The following is an 18161-nucleotide window of genomic DNA, read 5'->3' as shown; positions in this document are numbered from 1 at the left end:
TGGGGCCATCTGCAAACTTACTAACCATCCCTCCTATGCTTCCATCTAAATGATTTATATAAAATTATGGATAAGCAGTGTCCCAGCACTGATTCTTGTGACAAACCACAGGTCACAGGTCTCCAGTCCGATATATAACACTCTACGATCACTCTGTGCCTCCTGCCTTCAAGCCAGTCTTGGAACCAAACCACTAGCTTCCACTGTATTCCATGTGATCTAACCAGTCTACCATGAGGAACCTTTTCACACACCTTTCTGAAGTGCATCCAAACAATGTTTACCCTCTCTGCCTTCATCAATCTTCTTAGTCACCTCTGCAAAATACTCAAGTTAGTGGGACGTGATTTACATCACACCAACACCAGAGTCAGATAACTGAGAACAGCACGTGAAGCAAAATATGTACATGAGATAACAAAGCATGGAGCTGGATGAACACAGCAGGCCAAAAAGCCCACCGCCTCCACAGCCAGCAGCCCCAGAGGAGACAGCCACGCTGAACCCTGCCGAGTTTTCACCGTCACCCCTAGACCTCCCACTGACTGAGGTCAAATGGTCAGTCCTCAGTCAGGGACTCACCTTTATCCCCCTCTACACACACATCAACGAATACCAAACATGTTTGGACATCGAGCAGTTTTTCCGTTGCCTTCACCGCTCCACCTATCTTCTCCACTCTCCCTCTTTGATCCGCCTCTCCCTTTTTATTTCCGAATCCTCTCCCCATTCCCCTTTTCTGATGAAGGGACTAGGCCCGAAACGTCAGGGTTTGTGCTCCTAATCTGCTGCTTGCCCTGCTGTGTTCATCCAGCTCCACACTTTGTTATCTCAGATTCTCTAGCATCTGCAGTTCCCATTATCTCTGATACAAAATGTGTACATTACTGGTTAAAAATACTGAAATAAATTCATTGTCTTCAACTTTAAAACCAAATGCTGGAGTCTGCAGCTCAAAAGGCATCAGAACCATTGGGGTCAGAGGAAACCCACAGTTCATGAAATGCCCATGAATTGGGGTGATGTCACTAAGCAATTGCCCGTGTGTGATAACATCACCCACTTGAACACAGAGCATTCGCGTCTGCACAAACGGGTGGTGTGCACCAAGGATGTGAGGGTCTGTGGAGTGATTGAAAGGAGATTGATCAGAATGATTCAGGAACTGAGGGATATTAGTTGTAAGGTCAGGTTGGAGAAACTGAAGCTTTTCTGCATAAAGCGAAGGAGACTGAGGTGATCTTTGACAAAGGTGTCTAGGTTTATGATAGATTTAGATCAGGTAGGTAAAGAGCAGCTGTTCCTCTTCACTGATCGTAAAATTATTAGAAACAGAGATTTAAGATATTGGGCAATAGTTACTGGGAGATGAAAGGAAGTAACTTAATGTTACTTTTATTTTTCTCAATACTGACATTCAAAGACCAATATTATCCAGTGATGAATGATTAAAGAATCAAGTGGCACGCTTAGATCTTGCTGTATCTAAGCAAGTTTCTGATCTGCAAATCCTTTTCTAACGCTCTGAAGCTCTGGAATTCATTTCCTTCATCTGCCCAAACACTGTACTGCAAAGTAAAAACCTTGCTCCTTATTGAAACATGCAGGTTTTTTGGAGAATTAACGGTTTGGTTGCAGAAAGGTTGGTTCCGTTCTAGGACAGTCTAGGACCAGAATATCTCATGTCAGAGTGGGGTTTCATATTTAAACCAGACATGAGGAAGAAATTTTCTCTCAGACAGTTGTGAATTGGTGGAATTCTTTGCAGCAGAGGTTTGTTGTGGCTGGGCCAATAAGTATATTTAAGGCTGAGATTGACAGATCTTTAAGCAATAAAAGTATCAAGGATTATGGGGAAAGGCAACAAAGTGCAGATCAGACAGGATCTCATTGAATGGCAGAGCAGAGGTGATGGTCTGAATGGTCTCTTTCTGTTTGTAAACTCAATGGTCTTGAAATGAGGCTGCAAAACTCTCCGCAGTAAAATGTGCAAAATGAAAATTGCATGGAACCCCTCAGAAAGCTGAACCAAGGTGAGACATGGAAAGGGCAACACACAAATGATTGTCAATGTGGGTGATTGATCCGGAGTGATCTGTGTACCAGGGTAAACAGGAAAACTGGTCTTCAGCTCTCACGCTGAACTCGGCTCAAAGTTTTGGCAAAGATTTATAGCTCAGTTTGTGGGTGAGTTGTTGACTTGTTCGCCGAGCTGGCTTGTTCTTGTTCAGATGGTTCATCACCATGCTACATGACATCATCAGTAGAGCCTCCGTTGAAACAATGTTTTTCTCCTCCACTTGGAATTTATACTGTTTGCTCTGTTATGGTGAGGAGTGTCATTTCTGGTTTTGATCTGTGTGGGTTTGTAAATGGGGTCCAATTCTTTATGTTTGACGATTGCATGACGGATGGAGAACAATGCCTCGAGGAATTCCTGTGTGTGTCTATGTTTGGCTTCGGCTACTATGGTTATCTTGTCCCAGTTGAACTGATGGCCTTCATTGTCTGCGTGTCTCAATATTGAGGAGAGTTTGTCATTCCGTTTTGCTGCTGGTTGAAGTTTTTGAATTCCGATGTCTAGTTTTATTCTTGTCTGTCCGATGTAATGTTTACAGTTGTAATTGCATGGTATTTTGTAAACTGCATTGGTTCTGCATGTCGTGGGAATGGGATCTTTAATTCTTGTACGTGTTTGTCATTGAGCGGCTGTGGGTGTGTCTGGCCACCATGACTCTCAGTGGTCTGAGGGGTCTTGTTGTCACTTCTAATATATTCTTGATGTATGACAGTGTGGCCAGTGTGTGAGGCCGTACTGTGTCCTTCTATTGTTGTCTGTTTCACATCAGCAACCTCACCAAAATTCCCTCGCACAAGGTACTGCTGCAGAAGACCAGATAATCCCAGTTCCCAGGCCTGGAATCAGAGCCGCAGTGGCCCAGATACGAGGATACAACGGGAAATGGGGAATGGCAATGAGCGCTCTGGGCTACTTTGTGGTTCCTATCACACAATCGGTGAGCGTGCGGTCCTTCTGTGATGGTACAGAGGTGCGTAAAATGCCAAGGCTGTGAACTTGAACCTCACCCAGAGCTGCTTTTATTAACATGGAGCAGGGAATATTAGGTCATCAGGCTGTGGGAAATATCACAGAGCGATGTTGGTATGAACAGAATTTGTAAAAAGACTAGCTTCTTTTGTTGGATCTTGAACTGTTCTGGATGTGAGTTTGCTCGCTGAGCTGGAAGGTTATTTTTCAGACGTTGCGTCATCATTCTAGGTAACATCATCAGTGAGCCTCCGATGAAGCACTGGCGTTATGTCCCGCGTTCTATTTATCCGGTTAGGTTTCCTTGGGTTGGTGATGTCATTTCCTGTTCTTTTTCTCAGGGGATGGTAGATTGATTTGGAGCCAATGTGTTTGTTGATGGAGTTCCGGTTGGAATGCCATGCCTCTAGGAATTCTTGTGCGTGTCTCTGTTTGGCTTGCCCTAGGATGGATGTGTTGTCCCAATCAAAGTGGTGTCCTTCCTTATCTGTATGTAAGGATACGAATGATAGTGGGTCATGTCGTTTTGTGGCTAGTTGATGTTCATGTATCCTGGTGGCTAGCTTTCTGCCAGTTTGTCCAATGTAGTGTTTGTCACAGTTCTTGCAAGGTATTTTGTAGATGACGTTTGTTTTGTTTGTTGTCTGTTTAGGGTCTTTTAAGTTCATTAGCTGCTGTTTTAGTGTGCTGGTGGGTTTGTGGGCTGCCCTGATGCCAAGAGGTCCGAGTAGTCTGGCAGTCATTTCGGAAATGTCTTTGATGTAGGGGAGCGTGGTTATGGTTTCTGAGCCCGTTTTGCCTGTTTGTTTGGGTTTATTGCTGCGGAATCGGCAGACTGTGTTCATAGGGTTCCCATTCTTTTTGAATACGCTGTATAGGTGATTTTCTTCTGCTCTGCGCTGCAGTGTGTGGTGGCTCGTTTGAATAATGTTCTAATGCAGCTTTGTGACATTGTGTGTAAGTTAATCATACATTGGTGTGTGTGAGTCTGTGTGTGTTTGTGTGTGTGTTTGTGTGTGTGTGTGTGCGCACTGCCATTCGAAAGCAAGAAGGAAGTCAAATGTGTTCCAGTTGAGTTACCTGGCAGGGCGTGGTGTAAAGGGAGCATGCTGGGCCCATTACCCAGAAGGTCACTGGATTGAAACCATTCTCTGCTGTCGTCACCAACAAATTGATGTTTGTTAGCAGCTAAGTTAATTTTGCTCACATTGTCTCTGCATCAGCTTCTTGCTCTCAGTAACCACTTCAATCTACATTAAACCACATTTATCCTGACATGGACACACATTGTAAATGTTGCAAACATGCATCAGCTGGTACTTTTTCCTTTCACTCAATCCCTTTCTCAACAAGAACCAACACCGGTGTGATGGTCCAAATGGCCTTCTCCTGTTCTGTCACTCTGGGATGATCTGAACAGTGAACATTATCCTCTACAGTAAGGCAATACAGCGGAGAGATAGCAGTGCAGTGGTGATAATCCCTGGGGACTGAGACACAGCAGCTGCTGGAGTTTGAATTCAATGAATAAAATCTGGAAAGTAAACCTGAATTTCAGGAACAGAGGCCATGACTTTAATTTCCTGAAATCCCATTCATTCATGTCCCTTTGGAAGGGAAGTCCTTGCCTGGTCAGACATACAAGTGACTTGAGGCCCACAACAACATGGTTGATCCCTATCTGCCCTCTGACATCAGTTCAAGGTAAATTAGGGATGAACAGCAAATGCTGTCCTGACCAGCAATACCCACATTCTACGGGAGAATAAGGAAGAACAAAAACACATTCACAACAAGAAAAAAAAAATAGGCCTTCTCTCTGCATTGTCTCAATTTCACCTGATCGCCCAATCTGGACAAAGACAAGGACACGCACAGCACAGAGAAACCAGGGAACTGCATTTACGTATCGACAGGCCAGACAATTGACTGAAGGCTTGTCCACACAGACCACCTGTATGGTTTCTCTTCACTGTGAATGACACTTGTTCCTTAAATGTTCAAAGCTCCTGAGAATGAAGTGAATCTGACAGTTCTTGATCCAAAGTTTGAGTTGAGCAGCCTGTCAGTAAATACTTCCTTTCCAATTCCCTGGAAAAATAAATTTACAACAGTTAAAAGTAGAATGAAAGCTGCTAGATTGTCACCTGGATCATTAGAAACTGCAGATGCTGTAGATCAGGAGTGAAAAATAATTTGCTAGTAAAGCTCAGCAGGTCTGGCAACATCTGTGAATGAAAAAAACAGGTTAATGTTTCAGGTCTGATGATCCTTTCTGAAGTTCAGAGGAAGGGTCACCGAACTCAAAACATTAACTCTGTTCTTTCCTTCACAGATGTTGTCAGTCCTGCTGAGCTATTTCACTTGGATCATTTGATATCTTTGAAAGGACAGAAGATGAAAAATACAGGACAAATCAGGCTGTGGGAACTGGCTGCAGAGCCAATCATTATTTGTGCAGAGCCAGAGTGGGAGGTTTCAGTGAGACCACAACAATGCTGTCGGTGTAACAATACAAACCGTACACCTATCTGACCATAACCTGTGTCACTCTGTAACTGGATACGTGTAAATGACCGAGGCTTGCTGAAAATGCATTCCTGTAAGCAAGTCGGAATTCATGGTCCTCCTTTCGATAATTAATTCCCCTTTTGCACTGGTGGGATTTGTATTTGGAGTACTGTGTTCAGTTCTGGTCACCCGACTTAAAGAAGGTTGTTATGAAACATTTCAGGGAAGATTCAATGGACTAATATCTGGAATGATCTAGAGGAAAATACAGGCTCGGCCTGTATTGTCTGGAGTTTAGAAAAGAAAGAGGAGACTAAATTGAAACATGAAAGATCCTGAGGGGACCTGACCAGATGCATGGTGAAAACATGGTCCCTCTTGTGGAAGGATCTAGAACTGAGGGTCATTGTTGAAAGGTAAGGGTGAGTCCATTTGAAATAGTGAGGAACATTTATTTTCTCTGAGGGCTGAGAATCTTTGTGACTCCCTTCGTAAAAAGGTAGTGGATGCAGCATCTATTTTTTTTTAAAGGCAGAGACAGATTCTTGTTGACCAAGACAATGAAAGATATTCTGAGATATATAGGCACATAGAGCAGAGGTTGAAATTAGATCAGCAGTGATTTTATTGAGTCGCAGAGCAGGCTCGAGGGGCCGAGTGACCCACACTTGTTCCTCATTCCTACGTTTGAATAAACCGCAGGACAAAGAAGCTCAAGTCTTGTCTGATTACTGTGGGTGAGGAGGGTGTTTGTGCTCCCACTTCACTCACCCAGTGGATTAGTTCCTCTCTACACCCCGACCAGCTTCAATTTACATTTGAAAAGTTTTAATCACATCAGCTGTCATCCTTCCAACTTACAGGGAATACATCATTCCTGGTGAGATGATGCATTTTAATAGGAGTAGAGAACACACAAATTAGGAATCAGTTATCCATTCTGCCTCTCGAGCTTCAAAAAGGTCAAAGTTGATCTATTTAGTCTTCAATTCAACCTTCCCACTTGGCCTCGATAGTTTTTTTTTAAACAAAATCCTGTGGGCATTGCTGGCTGTGTTTAATTGTCATTAAGAAGGTGGCAGTGTTCTGTGTCCATGAACCACTGTAGCCCATGAATGGTAGGTGGACGCATAATGCTCTGAGGGAGAGAATTCAGGATTTTGACCCAGCAATACATTTCCAAGTCAGGATGGTGAGTGGTGTAGAGGGAATTCACGTCCAACGCAGAGTCTACAGCACGGAAAAAGGCTCCACTGGCTCTGGCTGATCTTGACACTACCTTCCAAGTGCACTGTTATTCCATCTTTTATAGCTGACCCGAAAATATTTTTTCAACTATCAATTTTATGCACATTCCCTGTTTTCTTTCTCACTCCCTTCTTACATATTAGGGTTACATTAGCGATCCTCCAATCCATAAAAACTGAGTCTAGAGAATTTGGAGGAAAACCATTTGTGAATCTGCTATTTCTACAGCCACTTCCTAAGGTACTTTGAGATGAAGGTTATCAGTGTCTGGGGATTTATCTGCCTGTTATCCCATTAGTTGTCCCAATATCATTTTCCTACTAATACTGATTCCACCTTCCTATTAGACCCTGTGATCCCCCTTAATTTTGGGACGTTATTTGTATCCTCCTTATTGAAAACGTCAGACATATCTAATTGGTCTGCAATCACTTTGCACCCCATTATAAATTCCTTGTTTCTGCTTGTAAGGAGACCCTATATTCTTCTTGACCAGTCTTTCACTGCCAATCTTCAACTAAGAGTTTAATGATGATCATGAAACCGTTGTTGATCGTCAGGAAAAACCCATCTGGCTCACTAATATCCTTCAGGGAAAGGAACTGTTATCCTTACCTGGTTTGGTCTGTGAGTGCCTCCAGCCGTACAGCAATGCAGCTGACACTTGATAGCCCTCTGTGCAATCACAGATGGGCAATAAATTCTGGCCAAGCCAGCAAAGTCCATGTCCTGTAAATGAATATAAAACAACATTTTATTGGGTGTATGGTCCCTGCAAGCATGCACTCATGTTCTGTTTTGTCACTCTGATTGAATCCCTTTGTTTCCCTTTGCAGAAATCTAAACTGCTCCCAATCCTGTTGTCAGTTGTTTTATTGGCCTAATTGTGTATGCTGCTTCCTTAAATTTAATACCTGTTCATTTCCATTTCTGTGCTGTGGTTTGATCATGTTTCCCATTTTGTTATTATGCCAGGCTGCGATGAATAACTTCCACAGCTTGTCATTGTCCTCTTTCAATGTTTGTCATTACCCATTTCCCATCATCCATTTAAACACTGATTCACCATTTATCACAACTAGCTCGTGTCTCATACCATTTTAACTTCTTTCATTTAATTACAGGACCTGAGTCTCAGAAACTACAATATCACTCTCCAGCTTTGTGAAGAATTCTATCCTATTGTGGTCACTCATCCTTAAGGGCCCATACTCAACTGCATTGTCAATTATTCCATCCTCATTGTACAAAACCCATCTGCTTCTTCAACATGTTGATTCATAAAATTGTACCATATAGACACTAAAGATTCCTCCTGCACTGTACTGTTACAAAGTGCAGGACCCCCACAGCTACCTAGAATACACCTCCCCCCCACCCACGCTCCTGCAAAAAATTCCATCCCCTATTCCCAATTCCTCCGCCTCCGTTGCATCTGCTCCCACGATAAGACATTCCACTCCCGCACATCCCATGATCACTCTCCAGCTTTGTGAAGAATTCTATCCTATTGTGGTCACTCATCCAACCTTAAGGGCCCATACTCAACTGGATTGTCAATTATTCCATCCTCATTGTACAAAACCCATCTGCTTCTTCAACATGTTGATTCATAAAATTGTACCGTATAGACACTAAGGATTCCTCCTGCACTGTACTGGTACAGTGTGATTTGGGCAATTTATAAGTAGGTTGCAGTCACCTGTAATTAAAGCCATAACTTTATGCCTTGTATCTCTCAATTCCACCCTAATGCCTTCCCCAATATTACTGCAGCTTGGGGTCCATATGCAGCACTAAGGTCATTTTCTGTCCATTGGTGTTTCTCAGCTCAACCCAAACAGACTCTACTTCACTACACCCTATATCCTGGCTCACATGAGTTTCCTGTTTTAATCAGCAGCTCCTGACAAATCCTTTACCATCTTTCCTGCCCAGTCCATCTTCCTCAGACAACCCACTGATTGCAGGTTTCAATCTTGTAAACCTCCTCTGAGACACTTTGAATAAAAGAACGGAAGGCCAAAACCTGATACGGTATTTGAGATTTGGTCTGACCCCTTCCTTGTACAAATGAAGCAGAACATCTTTTAATTGATTATTACTTGTTGTCATAACAAGGGAGATGGCCTCGTGGCTTTCTGGATTTCAGAGAGATCTTGATCAATTGGAGCAATGGGCTGATAAATGGCAGATTGAATTTTATCTGCATAAATGTTTGTTTTACCACAACACAATACTTCACAAAGGCAGGACTTACACAATTAATGGTTGGGCTCTCGGTAGTGTTGCAGAACAGAAAAAAACCTCGGGTTTCAGGTACATCATTCTTTGAAATTTGCATCACAGGTAGACAGGGTGGTTAAGAAGGCGTTTAGCACACTTGTCTTCATTGCTCAGGTCTGAGTACAGGACTTGGGAAGTTATGTTGGCTAGTCCTCTTCGGTCGGACTGTGTGCTGCTCTGGTCGTCCTGTTATGGGAAGATTATTATTAAACTGGAGTGGGTTTGGTCAAAATTACCAGGATATTGCTGGGAATGGAGGGTTTGAGTTATAAAAATACGCTGGATTGGCTGGGACTTCTTTCACTGGAAGCTAAGGGGTTGAGAGATGGCCTTATATAGGTTAATAAAATAATGAGAGACACAGATAAGGAATAGCAAAGGTATTTTCCCTCAGGTGGGGGGTTTCAAAACCAGGGGCATTTTTTTAAGATGAGGGGAGAAAGATTTAAAAAGGACATGACGGACAACTTTTTGTTTTACACAGAGTGCTCAGTGTGGTGGATGTGGGTACAGTTACAATGTTCAAAAAACATTCAGATAAGTACATGAATTTGAAAGGTTGAGTGCGAATATGGGCCAAACGCAGGAAGATGGAACTAGTTTAGTTTGGGAACATGGTCGGCATGAACTAGTTGTATCGATGGGCCTGTTTCCATGCTGTATGACCCTCTGATAACATTCTATATCTGCACACTAACTCTGAAACTCAATTTCTTAATTTAAATTCTTCTGCACTTCAGAATTCCATTTAATGAATATTTTGCTCCATTCATTTTGGTAGGAAGAATTTTTCCACTTCATCCAACTCCTGCAAGATATTTTTCCTGTAATAATGTTCCAGATTTCAGAGGAAAGATCGAAAGGGGGGCAAAACAGGTGAGGGAGTAGCTTTTATTAATAAGGAAAACATTGCTGCTATCACCAGAAGAGATATTTTAGAAACACCATCCAATGAAAACATATGTTGAAATTAGAAATAAAAAGGAACGATCATCTCATGGGATTGTACCATAGGCTTCCTAATAGTCAGAGGGAAATTGAGGAACAAATGTGCCGAGAGATCTCAGATAGGTGTAAGAATAATAAGATTATAATAGTTAGTGATCTACAGTTTCCAAACATTTAAATGGGTTGACAGAGTGTTAAAGATTTGGATGGTGAGTAATTTGTGAAATGTGTTCAATAAAGTTTTCTTTACCAATAAATCAATGTTCCTATGAAAATAAAAAGCTTTTCTTGGTTAATAAGGCACAGCAAGTGACTGAAGTGGCAGAACAGAGAAACTTTGAATCTTGTGATAGTAATTCTATCAGTTTTAAAACAGTTGTTGAAAAGGATGTGTCTTCCAGAAAAAAATTACAAGTTTTCAATTGGAGGAAGGCAAATTTTAATGATATAAGACAAGAACTTTCAAAAGTTCCGAGGAAGGATCAACTGACCCGAAATGTTAACTCTGATTTTTCCTCACAGATGCTGGCAGACTTGGTAAGCTGTTCCAGCAACTTCTGTTCTTGTAACTTTCAAAAGGTATCAGGAGTAGACTGCAGGTATAAGGATGTCTGATAAGTGGGAGGCTTTCAAAAGTGTGATAATTCAGAGTCATTATGTCCCTTTTCGAGTGAAAGGTACAGCTGGTAGGATTAGAGAACAATGGGTGAAAAAGATACTCAGGTTTCAGTCAAGAAAATAATAATAATAAATTATTAGATGCAAACAACTTGGCTCAAATGAATATCTTGAACAGTGTAAATAGTGTTAGGGGAATTCTTAAACAGGACGTCAGGACGGCAAAAAAGCAACTTGAAACTGCCATGGTAAATAAGCTTCAGAATAATTCAGAGTTTTTGCAAGTGCATTTAGAGGAAGAGAGCACCGAGAGAGCAAGCAGGGCTCCATAAAGTTGAAAAAGGTCAACTTTGTGTTGAACCACAGGAGGAGAGAGGGATCGTAAAGGAATATATTGCATCAGTTTTTACTGTTGAGAAAGAAATGGAGGCTAGACAAGTCAGGAGTAGAAATATTTTGGTTTGAAAACAGTTCACCGAGATGGGGGAGATTTTAATGAATTTCTTCTCAGTGTTTATTAAGTAGAGAATCATGGATGCTAAGGAAAAAAAGGGAAGTAAGTGGGGATGTTCTGGACCATCGCGGAGGTGTTTACAGCCTTAAAGCACTTTAAGGTTGATAAATCCACTGGACCTGATGAAGTCCAGCTTCGGACACTGCGGGAGGCTGCGGAAGAAATTGCAGAGATTTTTGCTTCATCTTTTGCCATTGCTGAAATTCCAGAAGACTGGAAGGTGCCTAGTGTTGTCTCATTGTTTAAGAAAGGTAGCAAAAACCAGCCAGGGGACTACAGTCCATTGAACTAGTGGTAGACACGGCATTGAAGAAGATATTCAGAGAGTGGGTGCACAAATGCTTGGATATTCAAGGTCTGATTTGGGATAGTCATCATGGCTTTGTGCACAAGAATCATGTCTGACAAATCTATTCATGCTTTTCGAAGAGGTAAGCAAGAGGATTGATGAGAGTAAGGCAGAGAATGCTGTCTATGTGGACTTTAGTCAGGCCTTTAACAAGGACCTGTACAGCAGGCTAGTCATGAAGGTTCGGTTGTGCGGGATCCAGGGAGAGCTAGCTCATGTTTTCGATGGTAGGAATAAGAGCCTGATGGCTGAAGGTTGGTTCTTGGACGGGAGTCCTGTGGCTCATGGTGTAACACGGGTCAGTACTGGGACCTTTGTTATTTTTCACTTTCATAAACGATCTGGATGTGAATGTACACAGCATGATTAGTAAGTTTGCGGATGATACAACATTAAGAGGTATCACTGATTGCAGTGAAAGTTATCAAAAATTACAGCGGGAAGTGGGCTGAGGATTGCCAAATGAAATTCAATACAGCTAAGTGTGAGGTGTTGGCCTTTGGAAAGTTCAACCGAGGTCAGAGCCATACAGTGAATCGTAAGTTCTGAGGAGTATTGTGGGACAGAGACACTGAGGAGTACAAGTACATAGTTGGTTGAAAGCAGCATCACAGGTAGACAGGGTGGTGAGCAAAGCATTTAGCAGGCCGGCCTTCTTCGGTCAAGGCAGTGCTTATAAGAGTTGGGACATTAAAGATGTACAAGTCATTGGAGAGGCCACATTTGCAGTGCGGTGCACAGTTTTGGTCATACTGTTACAGGAAAGGCATAGCTAAACTGGAAAATGTGCAAAGAGGAGTTACAAGGATGTTGCTAGGAATAGTAGGCCTGGGTTCTGAGGAGAGGTTGGCCAGGATTGGATTTTATTCCTTGGAATGTAGGAGAATGAGAGCTGACCTTACTGAGGTGGATAAAATCATGAGGGGCTTAGATAGGAAGAATGCATGTAGTCTTTTTCCCAGGGATGGGGAATGGGAAACTGGAGTGTACAGATTTAAGGTGAGAGGGGGCAGATTTAAGGAGGATGCGAGGAGCAACTTCTTCACATAGAGAGTGGTGCATATTTGGAACGGGCTGCCAGAGAAAGTGGTTGAGACAGGCTCAAAAAGAACAATTAAAAAAAAAACATTTGGGCAGGTACATAGATGGAAAGTGTTTGTAGGGGGACGTGGACCAAATGCAGGCAATTAGAACTTGTTGAGTGGGCAACAGAGTCAGCATGGACCAGTTTGGGCCGAAGGGCCTGTTTCCGTGCTGTGTTACACTCTGACTTTAAACCTTTAGGTCCTGCTCTAGTGCATCAAACCATGTTGTGGGAAGTTAAAGAGAAAACATGGGGCCCCCTTGCAGAAATATTTGTATCATCTATAATTACGAGTGAGGTGCCAGATCACTGGAGAGTGGCTAAAATTGTGCCTTCGTTTAAGGGACATAAGGAGAAGCCTGGGAACTATCGAGCTGAGAGTCTGACTTCGGTTTTGGGTATGTAGTTGAAGGTAATTGTGAAATGTAGGATTTATGTATTTGGAGAGATAGGAATGATTAGTTGATTGATTTTCTTGGAGAAGTAACAAAGAAGATAATTGAGGGCGGAGTGGTGGAAGTAGTTTATATTGAGAAGACTAAATCCTTTGACAATGTTCCACAAGGAGGACTAATTAGTAAAGTTAGATCATATGGGACTCGGGGGGAGCTTGTCAACTGGATACAAATATGGCTTAGTGACAGGACACAGACACTGGTGGTGGAGGGTTGTTTATCAGACCGGAGGCCTGTTCCCAGAGGTGTTGCACAGGGTTCAGTGCTCGCTCTAATTTTGTTTGACTTTATATAAAAAAGCGATTTAGATGAGAATAGTGGAGACATGGTCAGTAAGTTTGCAGATGACACCAGAATAAGCAGGATAGTGGACAGCGAAGTAGGCTGTCCAAGATTACAAAGAGATCTTGATTTATAGGGTCAACAGGCTGAAGAATGGCAGGTGGTGTTTAATTTGGATAAAGGCGAGTTATTTCATTTTGGTAAAACAAACAAGATCAGGACGTAGACAATTAAACGTAGGGTCTTGGGGTTAGTGTTGTCGAACAGAGAGACCTCAGGGTTCAGGCCCTTAATTCTGTGAGGTTGGCATCACATGTAGAAAGGGTGGTTAAGTCGGTGTTTAGCCTGCTTGCCTTCACTGCTCAGATCTTTTGTGTATAGGAGTTGGGATGTGATGTTGAAGTTGTGCAGAACATCAGTGAGGCCTCTTCTGGAATAATGTGTCTACTTCGGATCTCCTGTCATACGAAGAATATCATCATGCTTGGAAGGGTTCAGAAAAAAATTATCAGGATGTTGCCAGGAATGGAGGCTTTGAGTCCTAAGGAGAGGCTTGATCGCTTGGGATCTTTTTCCACTGCAGTCTAAGAATTGGAGGCGTGGACTTATATGTTTATAAAATCATGAAGAGTACAGATAAGGTGAATGGAAGTTCCCTTTTCATTCACGTGAGGTATTTCAAGACTAGGGGGCTGGAGAAAACCAGCTGAAACGTTCACTCTCTATGTATGAAGTTGGACAGTCCCTTTTGCCAAACTATTTGACGAAGGGCCAAACAGATGGAGACTATGTGATGCTTCTCGTGGTTGGATTAACTTTCTACTCTGGGTGGCTTCATGCCACACTTACAGTCCATAGTTTACCAGTACTGGAGGGTATGAGTTATGAGGAGAGACTAGGATTTCACTTGAAAATAGGAGGTTGAGGGATGACTTTAGAGAGGTTTATAAAATCATGAGGGGTATAATGTGTACAGCAAGGGTCTTCTCCCTTGTAGAGGGGAGTCCAAACTGGAGGGTATATTTTTAAAGGGAGCGGAGAAAGATTTAAAGGTAGACAAGTGGGAGCTCTTTCAAACAGAAGGTTGTTTCTATGTGGAATGAACCGCCAACGGAAGTGGCAGATGTAGGTACACTTCCAATATTTAAAAGACATTTATACAGGTACATGAATATGAAAGGTTGAGAGGGATATGGACCAAACACAAGCAAGTGGGACTCGTTCAGTTTGGGAAACTGGTCGGCATGGACAAGTTGGAACGAAGGAGGCTGCAGAACTCAAATAATTTTTGACATTTTGGAAACAGTTCATGTTGCAGGAGAGGAAGAGTTAAATGTCTTGGAAATATGAAGATGGATAAATCTTCAGCACCTGATCTAATGTATCCCAAGACATTATGGGAAGGGAAGAAATTGCAAAAATGTTGGTATCATCTATAAATATGGGTGAGGCGCCAGATGGCCAGAAATGGCTAATATTATGCCTTTGTTTTAGAAGGGATGTCGGGAGAAGCCTGAGAATTATAGACCTTAATGTAACACTGGAAGACAGTAACAGAATTAGAGTCAGTATGGATTTATGAAAGGGAAGTCATGCTGGACAAAACTGCTGGAAAGTTTCATTTGGAGTTGAAAATCCAGTGGATGATGCTCATGTGCGCTTTGAGAAGGCGTTCAAAAGGTCCCACAGAAGAGATTAGCAAATAAAGTTAAAGCATATGAGATCTGATTGCTTCTGTGTGCCAGCCAGTGACCAGTGTGATAGTGTAGGGGTCAGTGATGGACGCCAGGTACTCACATCGTCTATTAGCTATTTAAATGAGAAAACTTGAATATCGTATCTGCAAGCTTGTAGGATTAGGACAGTGATCTGTGAGGAAGATGCAAGCATGCTTCAGTGTGACTTGGAGTTGAGTGAGTGGGGCAAAAATGCAAGGCAGATGAAATATAATGTGGATAAGTTCAAGACTATCCAGTTGGATTACAAAACTAGGAAAACACAAGTCACTGACAGTAAGCATGCAGGTGCAACGGGGGGCAAAGAGGGCTAATGGTATTTTGACCCTCAGAGTGACAGCATTTGAGTACAGGAGCAGGGATGTCTTGCTGAAATTGTACAGGATCTTAGTGAGACCACACCTGGGATGGTATGTGCAAATTTGGAATTCTTATCTGGAGAAGGATGTTCTGTCTATGGACGCTATTCACAAAGTTGATGAGACTGATTCCTGGAATGGCAAGACTTACGTATAAGTCCAGCACTGATTGGTTAGGATGAAATTCACGGGAGTTTAGATTAGATTAGATTCCCTACAGTGTGGAAACAGTCCTTCGGCCCAACAAGTCCACACCACCCCTTGAAGTATCGCACACAGACCCATCCCCCTCCAACCCACGTACCCCCGAACACTACGGGCAATTTAGCATGGCCAATCCACCTAGCCTACACATCTTTTGACTGTGGGAGGAAACCGGAGCACCCAGAGGAAACCCACGCAGACACAGGGAGCATGTGTAAACTCCACAGACAGTTGCCCGAGGCTGGAATCGAACCTGGGTCCCTGGTGCGGTGAGGCTGCCGTGCTAACCACGGAGCCACCGTGCCGCCCTAGTTTAGAAGGATGAGGAAAGATTTCACAGAAGCCAATAACATTCTAACAAGCCTAAATTCAGGACGGATGTTGTCAATGACCAGGGAGTCAGATCTTAGGGGCATGGGCTAAGCTGTTAACGGCTGAAATGAGGAAACCTTTTTTAAAAAAAACAGAGACTGGTGACCCTGTGAAATTTGCTGCCACAGAAAGCAGTTAAGGCCAAACACTGATGCTGATGATGATGACGACGACGACGATATTATAGTTGTGAGGGCTTAAGGGATCAAAGGGTATGACTATCACGTGGGAAGAGGCTGAGTAGAATGATCAGCCATGATCAAAGTGACTATCGGAGAAGGATCAAAAGCTACAATGGCCTGCAACTGTTCCTATTTTCTATGTTTCTAATATGGTGAAGGTGGAATAAGAACAAAATGATTACAACTGACACAAATATCAGCACAACCTTATCACCACTGGATGAAAATCCTATAACTCCTTACCAAATTGCAACATGGGAGCTACGTCACCACATGGATCGCAGCAGTTCAAGAAGGTGCAGCGTGATTTTGGAAGCTTCTGGAGTGGCTGCTCTGTCTCTCATTTTCAATCCAGTTTTCAAGTTGTTGAATGCCCTGAGAAAAGCAACATAGTATGTCAGAAATATCTTTGGACGTTTGCTGATACTGGGGGACCTGTGGGGTGGGACAGTGGCTGGGGGTACAGGAGGGGGTAAAGTTGGGGAAGAGGGACAATGAGAGAAACAACTGGCTGGATTTTGTGTTGGGGTGATGGGCGAAGAATAACCCCAATATGCAAACCACACAGCCACACCCTGTGCAGCTCTCTCCCTCCACTCTGGTCTTTCTCTGAGCCTCTGCCACACCAGCAGTCAGCTCAGCAAAGATGTGCATGAAGACGGACACTTTTCCATCAGTCTCAGGCACGAGGACAAGCATATTGCAAACAGTCTTCAGTGTACACAGCAATGATTTAAATCATTAGCTTTTGATACCAGCCCCATTCACACCAAAGACAGTCACAAGATAAATTAAAAAAAAACAAAACTGACCACATTACATAAGCAGTTTCCATGATGCACTGTTTCACATGGACAGAGGATTGTCAAATCTTTACCCTGTCACATCAGCAGATAAATACCTTTTCTCAGAAAGCCCCTGTTGTAAAGTCCTTCTGTTTGACCATGTTCCCTCCCAGACTTGCTGGCACCTGTTCTCAGATGCTGACCTTATTAATGGCCAAGAGTCTACACAGTTTTTGAATAAGAAACATCCAGCAATTAACTTTCAGGCCTGGCCTCAGAAACCAATAATTGATTTTGTATTTTTTAAGCACAACTGCTGCTCACAGCCCAGACGTCACCGTTCAACTCACAGGTTCAAGCCAAAATGACTTTTAAAAACTCAGCGAGGGTGCTAACACAGGTCACAGTGGAAAGACCTCTAACCAATGAGTGCACATTGGAGTTCTGCTTTACTGAGAACACCTCTCATTGCTGTAATCACATTCTGAAGTGGCTTGACAGGGTAAAACCTGACAGGGCTTTCCCTCTCACAGGACAGTCTGGGCCTGTTTCAGGGAGGAAGCCGGAGGCTCTCTGCAATCTACACGCAGCACCAGAAGACCCCTGTTTGAGACTTGAGACCTAAACTGAGCTGTCATGCAGCCCTCTTACTCGAATACAGCACCGAAGCTGCCCTCCCCTTCAACCTGTACTCACCGCTTGTGGCTCTCATGGAGGACCATTTCATTCCGGATATCCCTCCCAATACGCATGCTCCATAGCTGACCAAAACATCTAACGACCAATAACAAGCAAGAGGCGGAACAGGAAGAAGGCCCCGGATGTGCTTGTTCTCCAACCAATCAGAGGACGAGGCCACAATTCTGGGGGCGGGTCCCCGGATCCGAAACGTTAAACTCTGCCTGATCCTTCACAGATGCTGCAGACAGGCTGAGCTTTTCCACCAAAACAAAGTGAGGGGCTGGATGGACGCAGCAGGACAAGCAGCATCTCAGGGGCACAAAAGCTGGTGTTTCGGGCAGTTTTAATGCAGTTCCCATGACCTCTGAGCTTTTCCAACAGAGATGGTAGGAACTGCAGATGTTGGAGGATCTGAGATAACAAGGTGTGGGGCTGGATGGACACAGCAGGCCAAGCAGCATCAGAGGAGCAGGAAGGCCAACGTTTGGGGCCTAGACC

The 18161-nt window shown here is 43.2% G+C and overlaps 1 long non-coding RNA gene across 3 annotated transcripts in view; it reads right to left on the bottom strand.

The window, feature by feature from the left end:
• LOC132207975 (uncharacterized) overlaps positions 1–17866 on the bottom strand; it is a 63448-nt gene extending 45582 nt beyond the window's left edge. The window contains exons 1-4 of one of the 3 annotated variants that reach the window (XR_009444060.1): positions 17679–17866; positions 16441–16572; positions 9069–9280; positions 7424–7537 (exon numbers count right to left, since the gene is read on the bottom strand). This is a non-coding gene — a long non-coding RNA (uncharacterized LOC132207975). Of the gene's footprint in view, positions 1–4711; positions 5141–7423; positions 7538–9068; positions 9281–16440; positions 16573–17678 lie in introns of those variants that run through there. The other 2 variants (XR_009444059.1, XR_009444058.1) reach the window with 2 other exon arrangements.
• Between the last annotated feature and the right edge of the window lie 295 nt (positions 17867–18161).

The sequence above is a fragment of the Stegostoma tigrinum genome, unplaced genomic scaffold, assembly GCF_030684315.1.
Source record: "Stegostoma tigrinum isolate sSteTig4 unplaced genomic scaffold, sSteTig4.hap1 scaffold_235, whole genome shotgun sequence".
Taxonomy (NCBI): domain Eukaryota; kingdom Metazoa; phylum Chordata; class Chondrichthyes; order Orectolobiformes; family Stegostomatidae; genus Stegostoma; species Stegostoma tigrinum.
This window is presented reverse-complemented; position numbering and strand designations above follow the sequence as displayed.